This window comes from Sorex fumeus, unplaced genomic scaffold, assembly GCF_029834395.1.
Source record: "Sorex fumeus unplaced genomic scaffold, SorFum_2.1 ptg000268l, whole genome shotgun sequence".
Classification (NCBI taxonomy): Eukaryota; Metazoa; Chordata; class Mammalia; order Eulipotyphla; family Soricidae; genus Sorex; species Sorex fumeus.
Genome location: NW_026606325.1, coordinates 161897 through 187168, shown reverse-complemented (window position 1 = coordinate 187168; position 25272 = coordinate 161897). Strand labels below are relative to the sequence as shown.

Genomic DNA, 25272 nt, shown 5'->3' with positions numbered 1-25272 from the left:
GGTGTGACTTGAACCTCGAACGTTCTTTGTAGTGCAGTAAGCATCACAGAGCAGGTGTAAGGCTTTGATAAGTGTATAAAATTTTCTCCCACTGCACACACTGAGCACAGCTTAGCCCTTTGGCCTAAAAGAGGCGATGTGCCTGATGGCATGTTTGGGAGCCTAAGATGGGAATGAATGCTTTGAGGCAAAACAGTGGAACGTTAAACACCTGAACCCATGACTGCTTGAATGCTTGTAGGGAAAGAAGCTTTGGAAAAGAGCCAACTTTCTCTTATTTCTCTACAAAAGAGAATTCCCCCAATATCTGAGTGGGCTAATATGCCACCAGAATTCCAATCAGTCACCTGGTTCAAATTCTGCCTCAGGCATCATAGCACCTAGCACTAAAGCAGAATTATAATGGATCAGTGCAAGGCCCACACACACTTGCCTCACACCCAAATATTTGATCTTACACAAAAAGAGATATGAAGATATGATTAAGTTAAAACATTTTAAGACGGGGGATTTCATGGATTACACAGGAAGTCCCACTGATATCACAGGAGTTCTTGAAAGAGGGAGACAAGAAACAGAGTAAGATAAAGGTATGAAATATGGAAGCAATGGTTATAGCGATGAGATAAGGAGTGCACGCATTCTCTAAAATTAAACAAGTGTGGAAGGGGGCAAGGCAATAATAGAGGGGTAGTGCATTTGCCCAGCATGTGGCCAACCAGGTTTCAATCCCAGCACCCTAAATGATCCCCCAAGCACCACTAGAAATGACTTCTGAGCGCAGATTCAGGTGTACACCCTGGGCATTTCCAGATTCGGCCCCCAAAGAAACAAAAATCAAACAAATTACTTCCCCCTTTAGACTCTGGAGGAAACTGCCCTACCAACACTTTGATTTTGCACTATAAGACTCACTTCAACTTGATCATTGTATAACTGAAACCCAAGCACAAAAATTTGTAAGTCTATAACTGTACCTCATGGTGTGTCACTGTCACTGTCACTGTCCTTCCGTTGTTCATCGATTTTCTCGAGCGGGCTCAGTAACGTCTCCATTTTGAGATTTCGTTGTTACTGTGTTTGGCATATCGAATACGTCATGGGTAGCTTTCCAGGCTTTGCCGTGCGGGCGAGATACTCTCTGTAGCTTGCCAGGCTCTCTGAGAGGGGCAGAGGAATCGAACTCGGGTTGGCCATGTTGGCTGCGTGCAAGGCAAATGCCCTACCCGCTGTGCTATCGCTCCAGCCCATCATGTTTCACTAATAAAAAAATTTTAAAAAAAAGAAACACTCACTTCAGACATCTGAGATGGAGAAGTCTAAGACAGTGCATTTTCATTGTTTCAAGCCACTATATCACAGCAGCAAAATTAGATGAATACAGTCAGATATCTGAGACTGTGAGAGAGGAAAAGACAATTTTAATGTACATATATATTACCTAGATATCTTGTTCAAATGAAGACTGCTTCAATAGGTCTTGGGCAGGGCCTGAGTATTTGAATATCTACAAAGATCTCAGATAATACCAGTGCTTCAGATCTGATATATACTATGTTTAACAAGGAAGTGGAAGACACTCAATTATACCCGTGTAACATTTCACAATTAATTCATGAAAGCTGCTTCAGAACCATCAGGCATCATTTTGTCATTCCCCACAACTGTGTGAAGTAGGTATGATTGTACCCATGACACACCTGAAGAAATCCAGTGAGGTATCCCATGTGTACAAAATCAAAAATAATGTTGGGCCAGCCCCCACATGTTTTAACTACAGAGCACATGCTTTTGCCACTGGAAAAATGGCAAAATTTTGTTCTCACCTATGGCAGAATTGGGCTGGAGCGATAGCACAGCGGGTACGACGTTTGCTCCGCAAGTAGCCAACATGGCAGCCAACCTGAGTTCGATTCCTCCGCCCCTCTCAGAGAGTCTGGCAAGCTACTGAGAGTATCTCGCCCGCACGGTAAAGCTTGGCAAGCTACCCGTGGTATATTCGATATGCCAAACACAGTAACAATTGTCATAATGGAGACGTTACTGGGCCCGCTCAAGCAAATCGATGAACAACGGGAGGACAATGACAGTGACAGATGGCAGAATTATTATAGTGATTTGAGGATCTTCCTTTGGGGTTTGGGGTATGGGCCACACCTCGCAGTACTACTCCTTGACAGTTGTTCAGGATTGTTTTCTAGTGGTGATTGGGGGACCATACCAGACTGGGGACTGAACTCAGGGCCTTCAGATGCAAAGCAAGTATTCCAGACCTTTCTATACATAGCCTAAGGAATAGTTTTTAAACTTAAATTTTTACTAAAGAGTTTATTTTAATTATTTGTATGGGGACACATGCAGTGGTGCTCAGGACCTACTCCTTCTCTGTGCTCAGGGATCACTGATGGCGGGTTTGGGGACCAAATGGGGTGGCAAGGGTGAACTCAGGTCAGCTGTGTGCAAGGCACATGCCCTGCTCAAACTACTACTGTCCCGGCCACAGGAGAATTTAAGGAAATAAATGTAGGGCGAATTCTTGTGTACATTTTTATCTAGAAATGCAAACATTCCTCACTGCAGTCATGACCTGAGTTGGAAATACTTATGTTCCTGTGTTTATACTTCTATACCAAGACACAGCCACACTTGTGCAGAACTTTGGCGCAGAGCTTTTACTCAGTCTTCTTAGATGGAACAGAAATTACCATGTGCGCTTTTATTTATTCATTTATTGTTTCTTATATGGGGGCCACATAGGCAGTGCTCAGGTTGACTCCAGGGCATGGCGAGGATTGAACCCAGGTGTGCTGTGTGCAAAGCAAGTGTGCTAGCCACTGAACTATCATGCTGCCCCACATGTACCCTTTTTAAAGAAGGCTAACTGAGGTTTCAGCTCATTTGTGAAGTCAATGCAGCCTTCCCATTAGATTAACAGTAAAGTTCTGGATCAGGTTTGGTATCTGCCTATTTTGCCTTGCTCCACTAAGCCAGCATCTAAGCTGATTCTCTAGAACATATGCCACGATATGTTCGATATGCCACCAACTATCCCAGATGTCAAAGTGTCACTCTCACCACCTCCCTGTGAAACATTTAAAACTCTAGCTACAGAGGTCACACACAACACTAACAATTCCAGAATCTCTTGTAGATACTGAAATATAACAATTCCAGAATCTCTTGTAGATACTGAAATATCAATAGTTCGAGGAAATCACAGAGTGGTTCCAATGCACACAAAAGGCTAAAGAACCCCTGCAACAAAAGCAGTGATTTGCTTTTATTGTTTGGAGGGGATGATTTGGGCCACATTCAGTGATGATCAGGGCTTACTCTTGGCTCTTCACTTAGTTACTACTCCTAACAGGTCTCTGGGGGAGGCATTTAGGGTGCTGGGTCAGCTGCATGCAAGGCCCTATTCACTGTACTCTCTCTCTCCATTCCCAAAAGCATTAATTTTCATATTCCAGTCGTACAGCCAGCAGTATTCTACCACCTCGGAATTTTCAGAGATGCAGGTTTTGGGCCCATCCCAGGCTGAATGGATCTGAAGCTCTGGGAGTGGGACCCAAGAATCTGATTTCTAACAAAGTCTCCATGTGACTCCGATACTTTTGATCCTGAGGAAGGGCTTTTAAAAAAGTCTTCTAACTCTAGATCTAGATACAAAATTAAGCACAGTGTCATGCACCTGAAACGGGCCTCCTGCTGCATGTACCAAATAGTAACTGCTGTCAAGTTGACGACTAGAAGAACAAGTTTCCACTTTATAGCCCTTTTGAGTCTGCAAGAGGCATATCTGCCAATGGCCTACACCGACCGCCAAAACATCCTGGAGTAGATTATTTATCTTGCACCCTGTGCCTTGCTCTCCACTCCTTCACTTAACACACTAATGTTGCCCATTTGTGCTGTCACAAGAACTGAGTAAATAAGCTTCTAAAAGCTCTTTTCCCCTCACCTCTATTGCTGGTATCCAAGATGAGAGTAGCTGGCAAAAGTTATTTCTAATGTGCGCAATCTAAAATTGGAGTGACCTTGTGCTGCTGCCCTCCAAAGCAGAGTCCAGCTCACCCATCCCAGCACCACCACCCTCTGGCAGAACCCTAACAAGTCTTTTTCCTGTGAAATGAAAACTTTCCTAACTCAACCCTAGAGCACGCCTTACCTCCACATCTGCTCCAGCGACACACAGGATCAAAAGAAGCAAGGCTTGGTGCCACTACTCATGAGCAGAGACATCCAGCATGGTGTAGAAAACCGTTTCAATGGACTCAACACTTCACAACAGCCTCACATAGGGAAAGGGCTCTATTCTAAACTGAATGCAGATATTAAGAGTCCTACTTTTCTGAATTTCTAAAACACAGTTTCAACGAATGAGAAAAAGAACCCCCAACCCTTGAAATGAGGCTCTAGGAATACAACTTAAGAAACAGCTTAACATTCCAATTCACTTGCCTTAAAGTATCCTGGACCCTGAAGTAACTTGCTTGCCCTGACTTCCCACATCAACTGATTATTATCACCTTGCTTGACTGAAGGCAACCATAAAATTAACTGAGAATAAGTTACTAAGTAATTGCTTAATTAAGCGGAAATTCGTTTTTCAGGTAGTCCTTTAGCAGGGGTTGGGTGGAGGGTGGAAACTTATTATCAAACTCTGAAGACAAAATGTGATTTATGTTAATTATGTCTTCTGCCAGACAGGACACCTGACTAATATCCCAGTCTGTCCAAACAGAGCCCTCAAATCATCATAAAGGCAGAGAGCCTGGCAAGATGATGTGCACCAGCTACTTAGGAGTTGTCTGGTAACTTGGTTGTTCAAAGGGTAGGGACTAACTCAGGCTCAGGGGATAGGATATATGCCCTTTGATTGCTACCTTCAGAGAGCTGGAGAGGCAAGAGGATGAGGAGTGAAAAGGAGACTGGGAATAACTCTAGAAGACTAGCGGGATTCCAAAGATGGCAAGCTGCCAGCCTAAATGACCAAAGAAGAACAGAACTGTGCCACAGCCCTGAGCCCACAGCTCCTTTAGCCCTTGGGAATTTGAGCTGAGTAAGTGGGTATCATGCTTCTTCAAGACATGGAGTTATCGTCCCCATTTGGAGTGACCCTCGCTGTCCTGTCCTCGCTCATCAATGCAGCTAATTCACTAGTGGTGTGGCTCTGCTGTTTTTGATCCACAAGAATGATGGAGTGAGTCTCTGCTTCACCTCGAACCTAGCTATGACTGATGCTGTGCTTGGTGTAGCCATCTCTGGCCTGGTGACAGATCAGCTCACTAGCCCCACCCGGCCCACACAGAAGACCCTCCGCAGCCTTCGGATGGCATTTATCACTTCCTCGGCAATTGCCTCAGTCCTTACAGTCATGCTGTTGCTTTTGACGGGTACCTTGACATCCAGTAGCCCCTCTGCTACTTCCAGATCATGAATGGGTTTGTGGCTGGGGCCTGCATTGCCGGGCTTTGGTTGTTCTCTTATCTGTTTGGTTTCCTCCCATTTGTAGTCCCTGTATTCCAGCAGACCACCTACCAAGGACCCTGCAGCTTCTCTGTGTTTCACCGGGTCTATGTACTGACCCTCTTCTTGCTGGCTTATTCCTAGTCCTGCCCATCTTTGTCTTCCTCTACTGTGACATGCTCAAGATTGTCTCTGAGAACAGTCAACAGGTCCGAAAGATGGAGCATGCAGGAGTCATGGCTGGAGCTTACAGGCCCTCAAGAACTCCCAAGGACTTCAAGACCATCTGCACTGTGACTGTTCTCATTGGAACCTTCATTCTGTCCTGGACTCCATTCCCTATCACGGGCATTGTGCTAGAGATACTGCCAGGAGCACCACCTCTACATAGTGTTGGAAGGGGTACCTGTGGCTGCTCAGTGTGGGCAACCCTCTACTCAATCCACTGGTATTTGCCTAATGTCAGAATGAGGTGTGGCAGCAGCTATACCAGATGGCTGTAGGAATAAAGAAGGGGCTTGCCTCACTGTTTCTCTTCCTTTCAGCCAGGAATTGTGGCCCAGAGGGATCCAGAGGAAGCTCCTGTCATATTACCACTATCTTCTAGTTTCATGGTTGAGAAATATGATAAGGGCAGAGAGTTTCAAAAGAACTCTCCCTCCCTTACCTGCTCTCCTAGCCCCACTCTGAACCAGGAGAGCATATGGAACTTGTGGAATAAGAACACTTATGTCAGACTATTAAACCCAACCAATGTCATTGTTTGTCTCACCAGGTAATGGGGTAAGATGCTGACTTTCTCCTTGAATCTTTTTTCCCATTTGAAAATCTCTCTCTCTCTCTCTCTCTCTCTCTCTCTCTCTCTCTCTCTCTCTCTCTCTCTCTCTCTCTCTCTCTCCCTCTGTCCTTATTATGCAATGGGTCTGATTCTCCTATACTGGTATACTCTCTTAAAGTACTATTTCTCAACTAGGGGCCATATGACCTCCTGTTGAACCCCTCTCCTTATGTCGATGATCACTTCCTTGTAGAATGGTGAGATCCTGGTGGTGTATCCGTAATACAGCTCTTGGAGGATCCTGTTGTACTGGGTTTGAACACCCTGTTTGGCTAGGGCTGTGATGACTGCTTCAGTCCCAACTGAATCAAATGCCTTCCTAAAATCAATGAACGTTAGACAGAGTGGCATCTTGAACTCCAGAGAAACCTCAATGAGCTTGGTCACCGTGTGGATATGGTCGATCGTGCTGAATCCTTTTCGGAACCCGACTTGCTCACATGGTTGTTCTTTGTCTAGTGTTCTGTCTATTCTTTTCAGGATGACTTGAGTGAACAACTTGTAGACAACGGACAATAGGCAGATTGGGCAATATTTGCCGGTGTCGTGGATGTCTCCCTTCTTGTACAACAGAATGGTCCTTCTGGTTTTCCATTGGGACAGAACCTTGCATTCAGACAGGTAGCATGTGAAGTGCTGAGCTACTGTATTGACGAGTACTGGCGAGCCAAGCCACTGTATTGACGAGTACTGGCGGCAAGTTCTTCAGTTGCTAAGGTCTTACCTTGTCTGGACAAGGTAGCATGAATGCTTCTTTACCATAGCTGTACGCTTCTTTACCAAAGAAATGGTATGTCGTATTTCAGAAAAGGAACATTGGGAATGACATATACATCCTGCGGAATTTGGTAGGTGGGCAGGTGGACGTGGCTATTGAAGAGATCCGAGTAGAAGTCATGGATAATCTCCTTTTTAAATCATTTTCTGAATCGGTTTTCTTCTTGTAGAGTTCAACGAGTGATTTGTATATCCTTGATATCAACCCATTATCAGATGGGTATTGGGTGAATAACCTTTCCCATTGTGTAGATTGTCTTTGTATTCTGCTCACTTTTTCTTATTTTAAGATAGTCCATTTGTTTATAAATTGTTCACTTCTGGCGGGCGACTCCCATCCATGCTAGGGCTTCCTCCTAGCTTTGTGAGGAACCATTCCTGGAGGTGCAAAGCAAGCACCTTACTTGATGTACTATGTCTCTAACCCTGAAAATGATCACATTTTAAAAAATTATTAATTTATAATTTATACTTTGTGGTTTACTTCACATCACTTGATCACTTGGTCTACAATACTATAAATAGTGGTTTCTAATGCACATATTATCAACACAACACCTACCACCAGTGTAGCTCCTCAAGGATCCTAACATGTCTCCCTTTCAATCCCCACCCCCCAACAACACAACTGTGTACATCAAATATTTTTTGAAGAAGGAATTATTTAAAAATAAAGTTAATATACCAAAGGACTAAAAGTGAAAACACATGGCCAACTTGCAATGAAAAATGCAAATTAGAGTAGCCTGAAGATAACAAAGTATACCTTGCAGAGGAAAAAAATACAGCCCAGTGTTGTCAGAATGTAAGAAATGATTAGACATAGCTTCATAGTGCTGATGGTTCCACATACTTGGTCTTTCAGAAAAGCAATTTAATAAGACAAGTTAGTGGTTCTATCAACCTGTTATTTTTGCATCTTCTGCTTCCATTTTGGGGATTGTAGTCTAAGGAAATCATTAAAAAGGCAAAATTTAAAAGGACAATAAAATATTCACATGATTATTAAACATGATTTAAAAAAATAAGGCAAGGGATGACCGGAGAGATAGAACGGCTCATAGGGCATTTTGCGTGCATGCAGCTGTCCTGAGTTCAATCCTTGGCATTTTATATACTCTCTCGAGTACAGAGCTAGGAATAACCTCTGAGCACTGGCAGGTGTGGCCCTAAAATCAAAGTAAGCCAAGTGAGCCTTTTTACAAATTAAAATATTACAACTTTGTACTCAGAAACGGTAAATTAACTGCATATTTAATAAAAGATACAAATAGGGGGCCACAACCATCTGTAATCAGGGCTTGCTCCTCGCTTTGTGCTCAGGAATCATTCTGGGAGGTGCAAGGCAGCACCTTACTAAAAGTACTATCTCTCTAATCCTGAAACTGATGACATTTTAAAACAAATAATTGACTTATAGCCCATGATATACTTATAACAATCCAAATAAACTGGAGAATCAAAGTAATATTCGTGAAGAAATTTTTTTGCTGCTAACGCCTTTCTCATAGAAAAGCATCATGAGGCTGGAGCGATAGTACTGCAAGTAAGGCGTTTGCGTTGCATGAGGCCAACCCACGTTTAATCCCTACCATGCCATATGATCCCTTGAGCACCACCAGGAGTAATCCTGAAAGCAGAGCCATGAGTAACCCCTGCGTATCCCGGCTGTGACTCAAAAGGCAAAATTAATTAATTAAATAAAACCATCATCAGAGTCATTACTAACATCTCTTCAAAAGCCAATTCTAACCCTGACCTAAGGAGAATTAGATGGGATGGAATTATCTGTTTCTCAAAAGCATGACAGCAAAGCATTAGTTGAGACTGAACGGTTTCTTTAAAGAACCTACATGTCTTCAATCATTCACAAAGTTCTGTTCTCCACTCTAAACGGAAAACACAACATTTTGACTCATGTTCATTATAGAGTGAAAAGTAATGCAATATTGTGGGGGTTTGGGTTTTGTTATTGTTTGTTTACAGGCCATACCTGGTTGTTCTCAGGACTTACTAACACAAAAGTCTACCTTGTCTTACAGGAAATGCTCTGTTTCACATCTTCCTTTAAAGGTAAATACTAGGAGAGACCAAGAAAACAGGTGGTGATGAGGTTCTGGCAGGCTTCATTCAATGTCCATTGGACAAAAAAGGCACTATGCTCAGGGGCCATAGAGATAAAATAGGGGTAAAGTTGCCTTCCTGGAGTGTGCGGCCGCATTTTCGGCATGCAACCTCATATACTCTATCTCACTTACTTATCAAAATTATCACACATTCATTCGGTTTCTAATATACTTGCGTGTATTCTCTTATATTTGGGCTTAAATGATTCAGAATAAAAGACAACAACCCTCACACACTTACCTCTATACTGTGGTGGGAAGGTGCTCGGTGGTGGGATTGGTGTTTGAATATTATCTGTAATGAACTCTTTCGGTAATGAACTATTGTGAACTATGTTTGTAAAAATGATATATATAATGAAAAAAAACAGTCACTTTCCTTGCACAACGACAACCCTACACTCATTCCTGGCACTGCATATGGTCTTCTTGGCACTGTGAACACCCTAAACATAGAACCAAAATTAAGAACTGAGCAGAGCAGAGCAGAGTGTGACCCCCAAACCAACCCCACCCCAAAACAAATAAACTATTTTTTTAAGACAGCACATTTTGGGGTGGGAATCAAGAAGCCCAAGATAGCTTGTTCAGTATTTCTTTGGGGATGACCTGGGAAAAGAGAGGCTGGCCCTGCAGTTGAGCTGTTTCCACTTTGAAAAACTATGGGAGGAATAAGGCCTACCAAGGTGGTGATGGTTCCACTAATGCTCTCTATTAGCGTGATGGAAAATGGATGGCAGTTCAGGGGTAGAAAAAGACTAAGAGAGCATTTCTGCAGAGCATACAAATTGGATCTCATTTCCAAGAGTGGAGAAATGGACACAAAACCATCAGAGTAGTGCAAATAGAGCGACAGAGCTCCGAGGTGAAATGCTACATATTCAACACATTGTGGTTCTGCTATATCAAAGCCAAGGTTATCTGGTTGGTAAACCCTGAAACACGACATTGTGGGAGGGGGGCCACCTGAGACCAGACCTGAGGATGTCTGCTCTGCATGCACCCTGCCCAGCCTCAATTTGTTGTGTCCTAGTAAGAAACAGCACTTGCCCCATTGCGGAAGATGCTGGAGGTGCTTTTCTCCCCAGAATCAAAAGACCTCTTTCAGGAACAGAAAAATAAGAATTCATAGACTGTGGCACTTTCTCAGCATGCAGGATTCTCTGTTTTATAAACCATTTTGAGAGAAGGATTTATGAGAATACTGGTTACACTTTTTAGGGAAACAAAACCTCCAATTTCAATGACTTTGGCCACTTGTTGTTGCCTGTTTCTTTATAACTTACAAAATCTTTTTTATTGTGAAGACAGTGACACCAACACACACAGATGAATCAAGCTAAACTCCTTTGAATTGCATATTTTATATCAGTCATTTGTCTCGTAATCCTGCTGATCATTGATTGGCTTGAGCGGGCACCAGTAATGGCTCCAATTAATCCCTGTCACGTGCTAGCATAGCCCAATGGCATATTGGGGCTCTTTCAGGGTACGGGGAATGAGGCCCATTATTGTTCCTGCTTTTGGCATATCGCATACGCCACAGGGCGGAGGAATCGAACTCGGGTCGGCCATGTTGGCTGCGTGCAAGGCAAACGCCCTACTGCTGTGCTATCGCTCCATACCTTAGTATGGGTAACCTCTTGCGGCCGCATCAGCGTTGGCCCGCCGAAAAATTGCCAACGCCCACTTCTGCAGAAGCCACGCCCACTTGTGTAGAGGCCAAGCCTCTACAGAAACCTGGGTTTGGGACGACATGGGCTCAGAGTGAGGAGTGAAGAGGGGAGGGCAGACACTCAGAACTGCTTTTCTCCAGGCGTCTGGGGGGACGCCTGGGGTCTTGAAGGGAGAGATGCAAGTCCCGGGTTCAAGAGCCGGCAGCTGAACTGACCTGGGTTTGGGACAAGATGGACGCAGCGTGAGGAGTTAAAAGGGGAGGGCAGCTGCTCAGAACTGCTTTTCTCCAGGCGTCTGGGGGGCGCCCGGGGTCTTGAAGGGAGAGATGCAAGTCCCGAGTTCAAGAACCAGCGGCTGAACTGACCTGGGTTTGGGACGAGATGGGTGCAGTGTGAGGTGTGAAGAGGGGAGGGCAGACGCTCATAACTGCTTTACTCCAGGCGTCTGGGGGTCGCCTGGGGTGTTGAAGGGAGAGATGCAAGTCCCGGGTTCAAGAGGCGGCAGCTGAACTGACCTGGGTTTGGGACGAGATGAGCGCAGCGTGAGGAGTGAAGAGGCTTAAAATTTTTTAAAAAATTTTTAATGAAATACCATCAGTTACAGACTTATAAACTTTCGTGCTTATGTTTCAGTCACACAATGATTGAGTACACATCCCTCCACCAGTACACATTCTGCACCTCCAATGTTCCCAGTATCCCTCCTCTCATTCCCCTCCCTCTGGAAGGCACATTCCCTTTTACTCTGTCTCTCACTTAGGGTGTTGTGGTTTGCAATGCATATATTTTGTGGCCATCATGTTCGGTCTACAATCTACTTTCAGCTCACATCTCCCACCCCAGTAGGCTCTCCAAGCACCCTTTACTTGGGGGTCCGTTCTATATCTGAGCTGCATTTTTTTAAGCTTTGCCATTGGAATGGTGTCCCCATCCCTGTATTTTATTTTTTCTCTTTTCTTTTTTTAAATATATTTATTTTTTGCCTTTTTGTATTTCTTGTTTTTCTTTTATTTTTTTTATTAGTGAAACATCATGAGGTACAGTTATAGACTTACAAATTTTTGTGCTTGGGTTTCAGTCACACAATGATCAAGTACTGATCCCTCCACCAGCACCCATCCTCCACCACCACGGGTCCCAGCATCCCTCCCACCCCCCATCTCCCCCTTCCCACCCTGCCTCTGTGGCAGGGCATTCCCCCTTGTTCTCTCTCTCTCCTGTTGGGTGTTGTGTTTTGCAAGAGAGCATTGAGTGGCAATCATGTTTGGTCTATAGTCTACTTTCAGCATGCTTCTCCCACCCAGGGAGGATCCTCCCAACACCCTTTATTTGGTGATCCTTTCTCTATCTGAGCTTTCTTTCCCCCTAGTACATGTGGTCTGCCTCCAAGTCATGGAACAAAATTCCTGGTACTGATCTTTGCCACTCCTGGGTGCTCGTCTCCCATTTTGTTGCTTTTTGTTCCTCAGATGAATGCAAACTTTCTGTGTCTATCCTGCTCTTTCTGACTCATTTCGCTTAACATGATAGTACCACTTGTATTACCACTTGTATGTGAATTTCATGACTTCATCTTTTCTAACAGCCACACAGTACTCCACTGTGTAAATGTACCAAAGTTTCTTTAACCAGTCATCTGTTCTCGGTCACTCAGTTTTTTCCAGATTCTGGCTATTGTAAAGAGTGCTGCAATGAACAAACAAGTGCAGATGTCACTTCGACTATACTTTTTTGCCTCTCTGGAATATATTCCCAGGAGTGGTGTTAGTGGGTCAAATGGGAGATCAAATTCTAATTTTTTGAGAAACGTCCATACTTAAACTATTTTTTTTAAGACAGCATATATTGGGGTAGGAATCAAGAGGCCCAAGATAGCTTGTTCAGTATTTCTTTGGAGATGACCTGGGAAAAGAGAGGCTGGCCCTACAGTTGAGCTAATTTCACTTTGAAAAACTATGGGAGCAATAAGGCCTACAAAGACAGTGATTGTTCCACTAAAGCTCGGTATTAGCGTGATGGCAAATGGATGACAGTTCAGAATGGATGACAGTTCAGGGGTAGAAAAAGACTAAGAGAGCATTTCTGCAGAGCATACAAATTGGATCTCATTTCCAAGAGTGGAGAAATGGACACAAAACCATCAGAGTAGTGCAAATAGAGCGACAGAACTCTGAGATGAAATGCTACATATTCAACACATTGTGGTTCTGCTATATCAAAGCCAAGGTCATCTGGTTGGTAGACCCTGAAACACGGCATTGTGGGAGGGGGACCACCTGAGACCAGACCTGAGGATATCTGCTCTGCATGCACCCTGCCCAGCCTCAATTTTTTGTGCCCTAGTAAGAAACAGCACAATCGCTCTACCCTTAGAAATACTCTTGTATAAGTGAGTAACCTCAAAATTCTGGTGGGTCTTACCCAAAGAGATCAAGCCTGTGCAGAAGAAGCGAACTTCTTGACTTCTGAGTAGTTTTCTGTCTAGAATATGACAGACACATATATTGGGAAAATAGTATATCACAGGTAAGGAATCTTTCAGGATAATAGAGTGAAAAACCACAAGGAGCATATCACTTGATATCTGGGGCTATTACCAGGGCTATTACCAAGAATATTGAAGTGCCAGGGATCTAATTGGCAGGCTGCATTCAAGGCAAGCAAACATCTTAAACTTCTATACGATGACCTCAAACACAGTAGTATTGAAATAGAGACTACTTACCTCAATACGTATAAGTTACTACCCCCATTATCTGTTGGGTCTTACCAAATACATCAAGCCTTTCCAGATGAAACTTACTCCCTGTCTTTAGAGTTGTTTTCTTTCTAGAATCTGACAGACACATATATGGAAAAGTTGTATATCCCAGCCAAGGAAGATTTAATTGACAATTTCCTATACCAGGAAAATGCAAATCAAATCAACAATGAGCTTATCTGTAATCAACTCTACTAACAAATAACAGCAAATGGTGAAAGAGACCGATTCCTGGAAGATGACTTAGAATGCTCTAGGAGGGCATACTTTGAGGAAGGGCCAGTGTCAATCTCTGAAACCATATCGACTTGGCTCGCATATATAAGGTTCCTTCTGCCCACATATAGTCATTCTGAATGAAGTTGTATGTTGACACCCAGTCTCAATAAAATCATGCCTAATACAACACTATCATATTCATACAGGTTAGAAACCCTATGAAGGAATGTAGGAAATCTTTCTCACTAAAATAATATCGAATTCAGCAATACTGAATTCATACAGGTGAGAAAACCTATGAATTGTAAAAAACATAGTAGGGCTTTCTCATGCAAATCCTCTCTCAGTCAAAACAAAGAATTCATGCAGGAGAGAAATCTTTTGAAGGAAAAAAATTCTTCTGTCTAACAGTTCTCCAGAGTCACTGTAAATCTCATACAGGAAATAAACCTTATGAATGTAAAGAATAGATGAAAACTTATTACAAGAAATCAGACCTTCAGGCCTGGAGCGATACTACAGCGGGTGGGGCATTTTCCTGCATGCAGCTGACCTGGGATCGATTCCCAGTACCCCATTTGGTTCCCTGAGCACTGCCAGTGAACGACGGGAATGCTGCCTCGGAAAGACGGGGAGCACTGGTCTCCCTCTGGGGGAGCAAGCCACTCTCTGCCCCCTACAACTGTGTCTGTTGCTGAAGAACTCTGACTCACTGGCCAGACTCCTGCATTCTCCTATTATGAATGCAGGGATTGGAGTGAGGCCCTAGGCGGGCACATTACAAACCGCTGGACCTTCAAAGGCTAGAGTTAAAAATTAAAAACACAATAGGAGATGCTGAATAATGAGAATTTCATCTTAAAGCACACGAATCCTGGCATCTTGTCCATGGCAAAAGCAGGAACCAACACAAAAGACTCGCAGTTCTTTCCCTGCACCATAGTACAGACTGGTTGGATGGCAAGCACTAAGATCTTGGCATGGTGAAAGGGACATGAATATCATGGAAGCCAGGGAGCATTTTGCATCCAGGAATCGCAAGACCACCCAAAAATGATTTCAGACTGTGCACAATACTAATGGCTTATGTTTACTCTTAAAACTACCAGCACAGGGGCTGCAGAGGTAGCACAGCGGGTAAGGCGTTTGCCTTGCAAGTGGCCTAGCCGGGTTCAAGTCCCAGAATCCCATATGATCCCCTGAGCAGCAACAGGAGTAACTCCTGAGTGTAGAGACAGGAGTAACCCCTGTGTATCACCAGGTGTTACCCAAAAAGCAAAAAAAAAAAACCAAAAAACGCCCAGAACACTAAACTATTTTGGGCAAGAACACTAAATAGTGAGTAGGACATTTGCCTTTTACTTCCTGAATCCAGCTTCAATTCCCAGCACCTAATATGGTTCCTCAAGTTCTGGCAGGAGGAAATCCTGAGTTTAGAGCCAGGAATAACCAATGAGCACCACTAGGTGTGGTCCCAAAACAAAACAAAACAAAACAAATAAACCACAAGACCATTCCTTCTGTACCTCAGGAGCCCTCCATCCCATACATACTCATGTCCTCTGATGCTTGGGCTTTCCCTGCAGTTCTTTCAGTTTCACATTATTTTATATATTCCCTTTCCACTTTTAGTGAGGCTGCAGTTGCTCATGATTAAATAAATAAAACAATGAGCGAGTTGCCCAAAATATTACAGAAGGGGCTAGGTTGAGAATAAAGAGCATAGGGAGTTTTCCTTGCACGTGGCTGACACAAGTTCAGTCCTGGTGCTATAGCTGATCCCCAGAGCCCTTCCAGGAGTGGTCCCTGAGTGCAGAGCCAGGAAATCATTAGAAGGCCAGGCTCAACCAATAACAGGTGAAACACCTAGGTGTAATTCTGATTCCCAGGACTAGAACCTTAGGGCCACAGTTTCCATGCTATATTGACACTGCAATGCCTACAAACCAGAAGCAACTTCAAGCCTGCCGTGTAGAGTTCACTATGGATTCTACATTGAAACTCATTAGCTAGAGCCCCATGTGAAAGTCTGAGGGATGCAAAAGACATTCCTCTTTTGGAGTTCCGAATAGGAAACTGCCTTTCGGGCCCCGAAATGAGCCACTTGGCCTGCACGCAGTTGACTCAAGTTTGCTTCCTGAGCTGAAACTCAAGAGTCAGCACTGACACTGGGTGACCTTCCCCATATCCCTGGCAGTCATGCCCATGAACTGCCTCTGGGGCCATAAAAGTTCACTGAAGTCCATGAGCCAGAGACTCACAAATCTTAGAAGAGAGCAACAAGCTGCAGAGATGCTCCAGACCTCAAAGCCACCATAAGGTTAAACATTTAACTCCAGCTGTATCACCCTATTTAAAATTGTAAAATTCCTGGAGCAACAACCCATACTCTACACCACTGATGTACCAGGAATAGCACACCACATCAGATGGGGTGTAAAGTAGAAGACAACCAATTAAATCACACAAGGCTTGGCCTGTAACAACGTGTTAATTACCTGTTGTTACACAAGGGCTTAACAACTCTATTGTGAGGTTCAACAAGCTTCACACACTTTCCTCTAAGGAAACTTTTTGGATCATTTTAGAGGCTTTTTCATAAGAAATAATGCAAAATAATATAAGACCTGTTAAGGTCTTTTTTTTTATGACATCTTATTGTCTTATTCCTACTTTGGACAAACTTGCAGGCTATCGAATGTAGCCTGCCCACAGGGCAGAGTCTGGCAAACTCCCCGTGGCGCACCAAGTATGCCAAATACCAGTAACAATGATGGGTCTCATTCTCCTAAATAGCTTTGAATATAGTCTCAGGGCTAGGATGAAAGAGACGTTACTGGGGCCTGCTCGAGGCAATCGACGAATAACAGGATGATGAAATGAAATAAAATGAAAATGAAATATAAGACCTGCTTTTGGGGCCAGATTGGGTGGTGCTGGAAAGGTGTAATAGTGGTGGGATTGGTGTTTGAACATTGAGTGTAATAAATTGTGAACTTTATAAAAAAATTTTTAAGTCAGCCCTGAGCACCGCTGGGACTACCTCCCAACCTCCTCCAAATTTTAAAATATATTACAGAAGAACCTACGGTAATATTGGAAGTAGCAGGTAAGATTATCAAGTTTCTTCTGAGTACAAAAAGGATCTGCTCTATTTTAGAGTCCTATTTGGGGACCCTTATCTCTCAAAATTGGTCAACTTCTTGTGGCCACAGTCAGTTATGTAACTAACATACCATACCCACCCTCTACGCTCTCTGTGGTGTGATCATTTTTAGACATTCCTTCTTTGGTAATGAATGTCTTCCCATATAATATTTGTGCAGAGACATCCTTAAGATTTAAAGGCATCAGTCCCTCTTGCTTACCACTATTAATGGTACCAAGTACTATTAGAAGTCGTGTTCATTCAGCAGAAGGATCACATGATGCAAGATGACCCTGCTCTTTAGGCAGCAAGTAACCCACAGAGAACCTTGACACATTCCACACTGTGTAGTCAATTAAAGGACCTCAATCACCTTCAGACTGACACCACTATTTCCTAAAACTGCAAGTGAGGGCAGGATTGTAACCAATCAGAGACAAAATCTGAGCTGCTGGTTGGTCTTTTAAAACACCTGAGCCCCTATGTACTTCTCCAAACGTGGCAGAAAGCAAATCTGATGCGCAACGAAGGATGGTACAAAAGTAACTTAAGAGCACCCTAGGAACCTCTTATTCCAATTTACCCTACACTCCCAAATCCCTACTGTATATTGGGAAACATTTCTCCGTCCACATTCTGGTTGACAGAAGTAGATCAAAAAAATCCTTCTTTGCGCATTCAGAGAATAGAAGACTCGCAACACGTATTACCTTTAAAGTGGGATGTGGGGAAACAACCTCATTTTTTTAGGTCTATTTCCTCAGGGTTTTTGGAACCATGCTCTTCTATGTGCACGTGCTCTGGGTCATGATCCAGAGGATGTACTCTTACAAAGGTAAAACCTGTTCAGTGTGTGCATAATCTGTTCATCTGTTCCCCTACACAATAAGGATAACAAAAACTGTGCAAACTCCTCTAATTTTTTAGCTTTGGGGATATGAAATCCTAAGAAACAAGGCCTAGCTCAACCAGTAACAGGTGAAACACCTGGGAGTTGTTCGGGTCCCCTCGACGAGAACCTTAGAACCAGACTTTCCATGCTATATTGACGCTTCGATGCCTACAACCTAGAAGCACCTTCAAGCCTCACAGTGTGGACTGAACCATTGATTCTACAGTGCAATAAAGCCCTACGTGAAAGTCTGAGGGATGCCAAGGACATTCCTCTTCTTTTGTAGATCAGAACGGAGAACTGCCTTTCTGGCCCCAATGTGGGCTTAAACGTGAGCCCCAGCTTTACCTTTGCCACAGCTGCACAAGCGCTTTAATGTTTGGCTCCAAAAGTTAGGCATAGCATCTGGAGATTTAACCCAGTCATTAGGTCCCAGAAAAAGACCAACGGGATATTCAAGCAAGAATCTAGAGCCAGGTGCAGCAGGATGGCCAAGTGCTTTAAGAGCAGTAGCTGCCACAGCTTTTTTACATAGGCGAATAACTGAGGTTGGGGACAGGCATGAATAATCCACATCTCTCATCAATTAACACTACTCTTTAAAACCAAGACACACATTTTTTGCATGATAGATTGTTGCTTCTTCAATGTTATGTCCTCTTTCAGAATATCCAGTTTTCACCTTAAATTCATGTAATACCCTGAACCCTGCTACTTTATTGCCTAGGCCACGGTCCTCCTCTAAAGAAGTCTTATCTACAAACCTAGGAATATACATACACCAAAAGACCTGATCTCTCTAACACTCCTTTTGAAATTCGGATCTCACTGTTTACAGATTGCAGCTGCTTTCTGGAACAGGGCACCACTAAGTCCAGATATACTGCAGTGACCTCAACCAATGTAGTCAAAAGTGGTGTTTTTCCAAGAGTTTTGACAATTGACCTAACTCCCAGCACGAGATCTCGGGTAAAATCATTAAGATTTAAAATGAAACAAAAATGAGGGGCAGAGCTCAAGGGATACACTTTCCCTATCAGGATCACTAGGGAAGAAAACCCTGGTGTTCAAGGAGTGGCACAATTCTTCTAGTCTGTCCAAAGCATTCAAAAGATTTCCTGCAGAGCCCTTCAAAATTCCAAATGACGCTATCCACCAGAACTTGCTGCTTCCAGGATCATCCTGGGCCAAAATCGCTGCTTCACTTAAATTCATTGTGACGTGAAGGAGGATCTTAGTATCAAACACAGGTTGTAAAGCAGCAGAAGAGCACAGACAGCAGGTACAGGAAGGAAAGATTCTAACTTGGCATGCTCATGAAATTATGCAGACTTCTGTCCAAACCATAAACATAAGACTTAAGATACAGGAGCCAGCCATGCCAGTTTTCCCAATCTTCCTCAACTCTACTTCAAGAGCTCACGGAATTTCTAAGAGATACCTATGAAAACACCTTTGGGGACGGTGCTCTTTGTGGAGGAGCCTGTGAACGTTACGTGCAAAGACTGGCAGTTCCTGCCTGGCTGATGAGCAGAGGACCCTGTTCGGTGACGTGATGCTGGAAAACTACAGGACCTGGAGTCATTGGGACTTTCTGTCATCACACCTGAAGCAATCAACAAGTTGAAGCAAAGAGTAGAGCCATGAAAAAGTAAACATGAAATAAGGAGTAGAGCCATGGATGATAGATAACTCAAAACAGAGACTCTCTGGAAAGAAACACTACAAATAAAAACAATGTAGAAAAAATTTCTCAAGGAAGCCAGACCTAATTCAACATGAAAGAACGCACACAGGAGAGAAACCCTATGTACATAAACAATGTAGGAAAACATTCATAGTGAAATCATCTCTCATTCAACATGAGAGGACTCAAACAAGAGAGACACCTTGTTCATGTATTGAATGTAGAAGATCTTTCTCGTAGAAGTGATGTCTGATTGAACATAAGGAATTCACATGAGATAAACCCTACGAATGCAGTGAATGCAGGAAGAAATCTGTCTCCATTAAGTCATTACTGATTGAACATAACAGGATTCACACGAGAGAAACCCTGTAAATGTAGGAAAAAATTCTCATTGAAATCAAACCTCACTAACCATGAGAGGATTTACACAGGAGACCCTATGAATGTAGGAAAACTTTCCTTTCAAATCATACCTAACTGAATAGGAACGAAATTCACAGAGAAAACCTGTGAATGGAAAGGAAACGGGAAAACTTTCTCATTATAATCATATCTCATTAAACAATATGGAATTCACACACGTGAGAAACCCTATGAATTGTAAAGAAAGTAAGAAAATTTTTCGATAAAATTGTTCCTCACTCGACATAATTCATGCAGGGGAGAAAGCCTATGAATATCAAGAATGGATAAAACCTTTTTACAACAAATCAGGTCTCCCTATACACAACATATTGCACAAAGAGAACAAACCCTTAGAGTATGAAATGTAGGAAAAGCTGATTCATGAAATCAAACCTCACTGAACTTGAGAAGATTCACAAAGGAGAGAAACCCTATGAATGCAAGAGAACTTTCTCCAAGGTCGGCAAGCCAGGCCAGGAAAGGCCCAAACAGAGTCCCAGAAGGTTCTTACTCCCACACTGCTTTCTCTCTGGGTGGACCCCACTGTTTCAGGATTGAGACTTAGTCAGAAACCAACTTGCTGAAAATTCAAGTATGCAAGTTTTTGTGACTGAAATCTTGACTCGGAATGGGCTACCTCCCTTACCTCCCTGTACTTCTGGAAGCTCTGGCAGTCACACCCAGGAACCACGCACCGTACCATGTAGGCTCATCTATTGTTCTTGCTCCAGAGACTCAAAATCTTGAAAGAGACCAAGCAGCTGCCCAAACTCCTTCTATCATCCATGCATAGCTGAGGCCTCAGGGGCCAGCCCAGGGCCCGCCCAAACTGAGCCCTGGCTGCTGCTCACTCCCCAACTGCAAAGTCGCAGTCATGCATCTGGTCAGACTCCACTATCTCAGAACCGAGACTTACCCAGAAATAAACCTGCTGAAAGTTCAGGTGTGCAGGTCTTTGTGACCAAAATCAACAGGCTTTCTCAGTGTTGGGACGGGCTACGTTATAAATCAGTGTTTAAATACAATTCCAAACTTAAATAAATGATGGAACTTTCAGACCCATGGAATTCTGAATTCAGAGCCCAGATATCAACCCTCAGAGTCAGAGGCTCTGTCTGAGTCTATTACAAAGGAGAGGAATTCATGAAGTTAGGCCAAAGAAAGGCTCCTCAGCAAATGCCGCTAAGATAACTATGCTCCACTTAACCCAAAATGACACCACATCCTTCTTTCATACCATATACCTCAAAAACATTATCCTAACTGAAATAAAAAATGACACAAAAGGTTAATGGTTATAGGATGTCACTTAGAATGGACAAACTCATAGAAATGGAAAACAGATGGGTGAATTTGGAAGAGCAAGGAAGGCATGAGGAGACATAGCTTAATGGGTACAGGGTTTTATTAAGGGCAGATTAAAATACTTTGAACTAGACAGAAGTGGTGCTTTCACAACACTATGAATTGACTAAATGCCACTAATGTTACCAATAAAATGGTTAATTCTCGGTGCTGGAGCATTATAGCACAGCGGGGAGGGCATTCTCCTTGCAATCAGTCAACCCGGGTAAGATTCCCAGCATCCCATATAATCCCCTGTGCACCGCCAGGTGGAATTCCCTAGTGCAAATCCAGGAGTAACCCCTTTGATCCGCAGGTGTGACGCAAAATAATGGTTAACACTCAATGATTGGAAAGAGTATTCAAGTAGCTGCTGTGCCTTGCACGCAGCCGAACCGGGTTTGGTCCCCTGAAAAGCATATGTTACCCCAAACCTGCCAGGAGTGATTCCTGAGTAGAAAGCCAAAAGTAAGCCCTGAACAGAGCTAGATATGGCCTAAAATACAAAACAAGAAAAGAAATTCTTTGACACAACAAAATCACTTCTGGAAAAAAAAAAACTCCTGGGCAGTCATCTGACATAAAAAACACTTATCTAGAGACATTTACACCCCTTTTTGATTATATCATATTCAAAATAGGGAAAAGATAGGAATTCACCTAAATGCCCATCCACATATGACTAGCCAAAGAAGCAAGAGCATACTGACACTGGAATACTATTCTGTCATTTTAAAAGATAAAATGTCATTCTGGACAAAATGGAATAGACCAAGTCTGGAAGTTAAAGACAATCATCACTATTTACTCATTTGGAGTATGCATTACTAAAGAAAGTACACCCCGAAGAAATAACAAAATTGGCTTGCTCTTTAAGCCCGTGTACTCACTTAAACATGCATACCACTTGCTTCTGTGTTCTTTACTTGCCTTTTTCTACTCTGGAGAATCCTGTGTTCTCTCCCGAACACACATTTCTTCCTTTCTCTGTCCTCACAGATTTTCAAGTTTTAATTAGAACTAAATTCCTTTGCCCTTTTTTTCCTGCCTCTTAGAGGCGAGCGTTTCTTGCCTCCTCGCTCCGCGTCACCCTTTCCCTCGGCAGACTCGCCCCAGCAGCAGCAGCCAAGCGCCATGGGATTTGGAGTTCAGAAGACTCCCGCAGGCCTCCAGGTGCTCAAAGATTACCTGGCGGACAAAAGCTACATCGAGGGGTACGTGTCGTCACAGGCCAACGTGGCGGTGTTTGAGGAGGTCACAGGCCCACCCCCTTGTATCATGCCCTTCGCTGGTACAACCACATCAAGTCCTTCGAGAAGGAGAAGGCCAGTCTGCTAGGGGTGAAGAAAGCTCTGGGCAAATGTGGCCCTGCTAATGTGGAAGACACCACGGGAAGTGGAGCTGGGGACAGTAAAGATGATGACGACATTAATCTCTTTGGATCTGATGAGGATGAGGGGAGCGAAGAAGCAAAGAATCTAAGAGAAGAACGCCTTGCACAGTATGAATCAAAGAAAGCCAAAAAAACTGAACTTGTTGCCAAGTCTTCCATCTTACTAGATGTGAAGCCTTGGGAAGATGAAACGGAGATGGCAAAATTAGAGGAGTGCATCAGAAGCATTCAAGCAGATGGCTTGGTTTGGGGCTCTACCAAACTAGTACCAGTAGGATACGTAATTAGCAAACTTCAAATACAGTGTGTGGTTGAAGATGATAAAGTTGGAACAGATATGTTGGAGGAGCAGATCACTGCTTTTGAGTACTAGGTGCAGTCCATGGATGTGGCTGCTTTCAATGAGATCTAAATCCATTATGGATCACGGCTCTTCAATAAAGGCTTGCAGGAACAACAAAAACAACAAAACTAAATTGCTTCAGGGCCGGGACAGCAGAACGGTGAGTGAAGCATTTGCCTTGCACAGGACCAACCTGCATTCTACCCCCAGAATCCCATGTGGTTCCCGAGTACAGCAAGGAATAATTACTGAGGGTAGAGCTAGCAGCAACCCTTGAGCTTCACCGGGTCTTACCAAAAAAAAAAAAAACAATTATTTTAAGTTTTAAAAAATAATAAAACGCTCTTGCTTCACCAAAAAAGTAAAAAGGAAAGAAAATAACAAACTTGCTAGACTGAAGGAATACAATGGTGACTCTCTGAGAGAAGGAGTAGGTAGTGGAAGGAACCAGCTGGGGTCTTTTTGGTGGTGGGATAGCACCCAAAACTTGGTGGTGGATGTTGTGACAATTATATACATACAAAGGTCTGAAGCTAACAGGAGAACCTTCACAGTATTTCAAACCAATTTTAAGGCAATTTTGAAAAACTACATTTTTGTACGAGGTGAATTTTGTTGTGTCAATTTCTCAATAAAAATAAACTGCAAGGAAAATATGTGGGAATGTATCAACAACAAAATGATTCAGGAAAAGGCACATCTCAATATGCACAGAAGAGACTAACAGCTTCATTATTGTATCTATGTCATGCTACTTAACCCGAATTAAGTCACACATCTCTATGGTTTTATCTGCCAGATGGAAAGTCATCAAACACAGATGAAAAATCAAGAACACCTATTTTCCCATTTCTTAAATATTTTTCACCCTACTTGGGGGGGTATAGGTTCTTGGATCTATATATGAACCATTTTTAGCACATGTAATCTGATTAATGGCAAATATATTCCCAAGGACAACAAACTGTGCATAAAAAATTAAGGATATCAGGAAATGGAGAGATAAAAAAGCAGGTCAGGCATAGGAACTGCACATAGCTAACCTGCGTTCAGTCTCCATGGCATCCAATATGGTCTCCCAAGCACTGCCAAGAGTAATATCTGAGTGCAGAGCCAGAAGGAATCACTAAGCATCGCCAGGTGTTACCTGCCTTCCCCGCCCAAAAAAAGTAAGGATATCAGACTTTAGGAAGTATATCTCTCTCAAGGATTGATACACAAGCGAATAAAATAATTGAGCTTCAAAAGATTTTACATATCAAAAGAGAGAAATAATTGGTTTTGCTTTCTAAAAACTGCTTCTTAGAACAGTTCAAATCTGGGGCCAGAGAGACAGTTCGGTGGACAGGGTGATCCTCTTCCATGCAGCTGCCCTAAGTTGAGTCCCCAGAAACTCATATGGTCATGAGCCCTGCCAGGATTGACCCCTGAGCACAGAGCTAGGAGTAAGTCATGAGTAGCTCCTAGTGGGACCCAACACACACACACACACACACACACACACACACACGCACACAAGAACACACCATTCCATGTCCTATTCTACGAAGCAACTCAATTGGCTGCAGTCTCAGTGATGCCTGTAGTCTCTGGAAGTGGGGGATCGCCAATCCCGGGAGTGCCAGGATCTTTGATACCTGTGGGATTTATCACTGCTCCTACTCCTACTCCTTCGACCATGCCATTCAGAACGCTCCTTGTGCCTGCCAGCGAACTTGCATATCTGATCTTTGATTTCTGTTCCTATCCCTGTTCTTTTCTTCCCTTTCCTCCCTCCTACTTAAAGACCTGTGTTCCTGTTTGGGCTTCTCCTTCTTTGGCTCCCTGTCTATGGCCTCTGCTCTGGAGTGGGAGTCTGTCCTTGTGTAAACACACAAAAAATAAAACGGCCGGCGGTCTGGCCGCTTCCCCACTCCAGGGAGGTCGATGGCGATGGTCAGGTGAAGGAAGGAACGAGGCCAAGCTAGTTGGTCTTAGTAGCCGTTTATTACATGGAAGAGATGTATGTCATGGAGGCCTCAGGAATCCTCGAGCACGTGCGCCTTTGTTCTCTCCGCTTCTGTCCTCAGCCCCATCTTCCCAGGTTCTCTGATGCACGTGTCCCCCAGAGAGCCCTGAAATCTCCCTTATATAGATCATAGTACCTCTGAAGGGCGCAATATAATGATGTCATCAAAAGGAGTTACAGAAA

The 25272-nt window shown here is 43.4% G+C and overlaps 2 pseudogenes; both read left to right on the top strand.

Moving 5' to 3' along the window:
* The first annotated feature begins 5090 nt into the window (after positions 1–5090).
* Positions 5091–6076, top strand: LOC130018785 (glucose-dependent insulinotropic receptor-like; annotated as a pseudogene).
* Positions 6077–22464: 16388 nt separating this feature from the next.
* Positions 22465–23150, top strand: LOC130018778 (elongation factor 1-beta-like; annotated as a pseudogene).
* The last annotated feature ends 2122 nt before the right edge of the window (positions 23151–25272 follow it).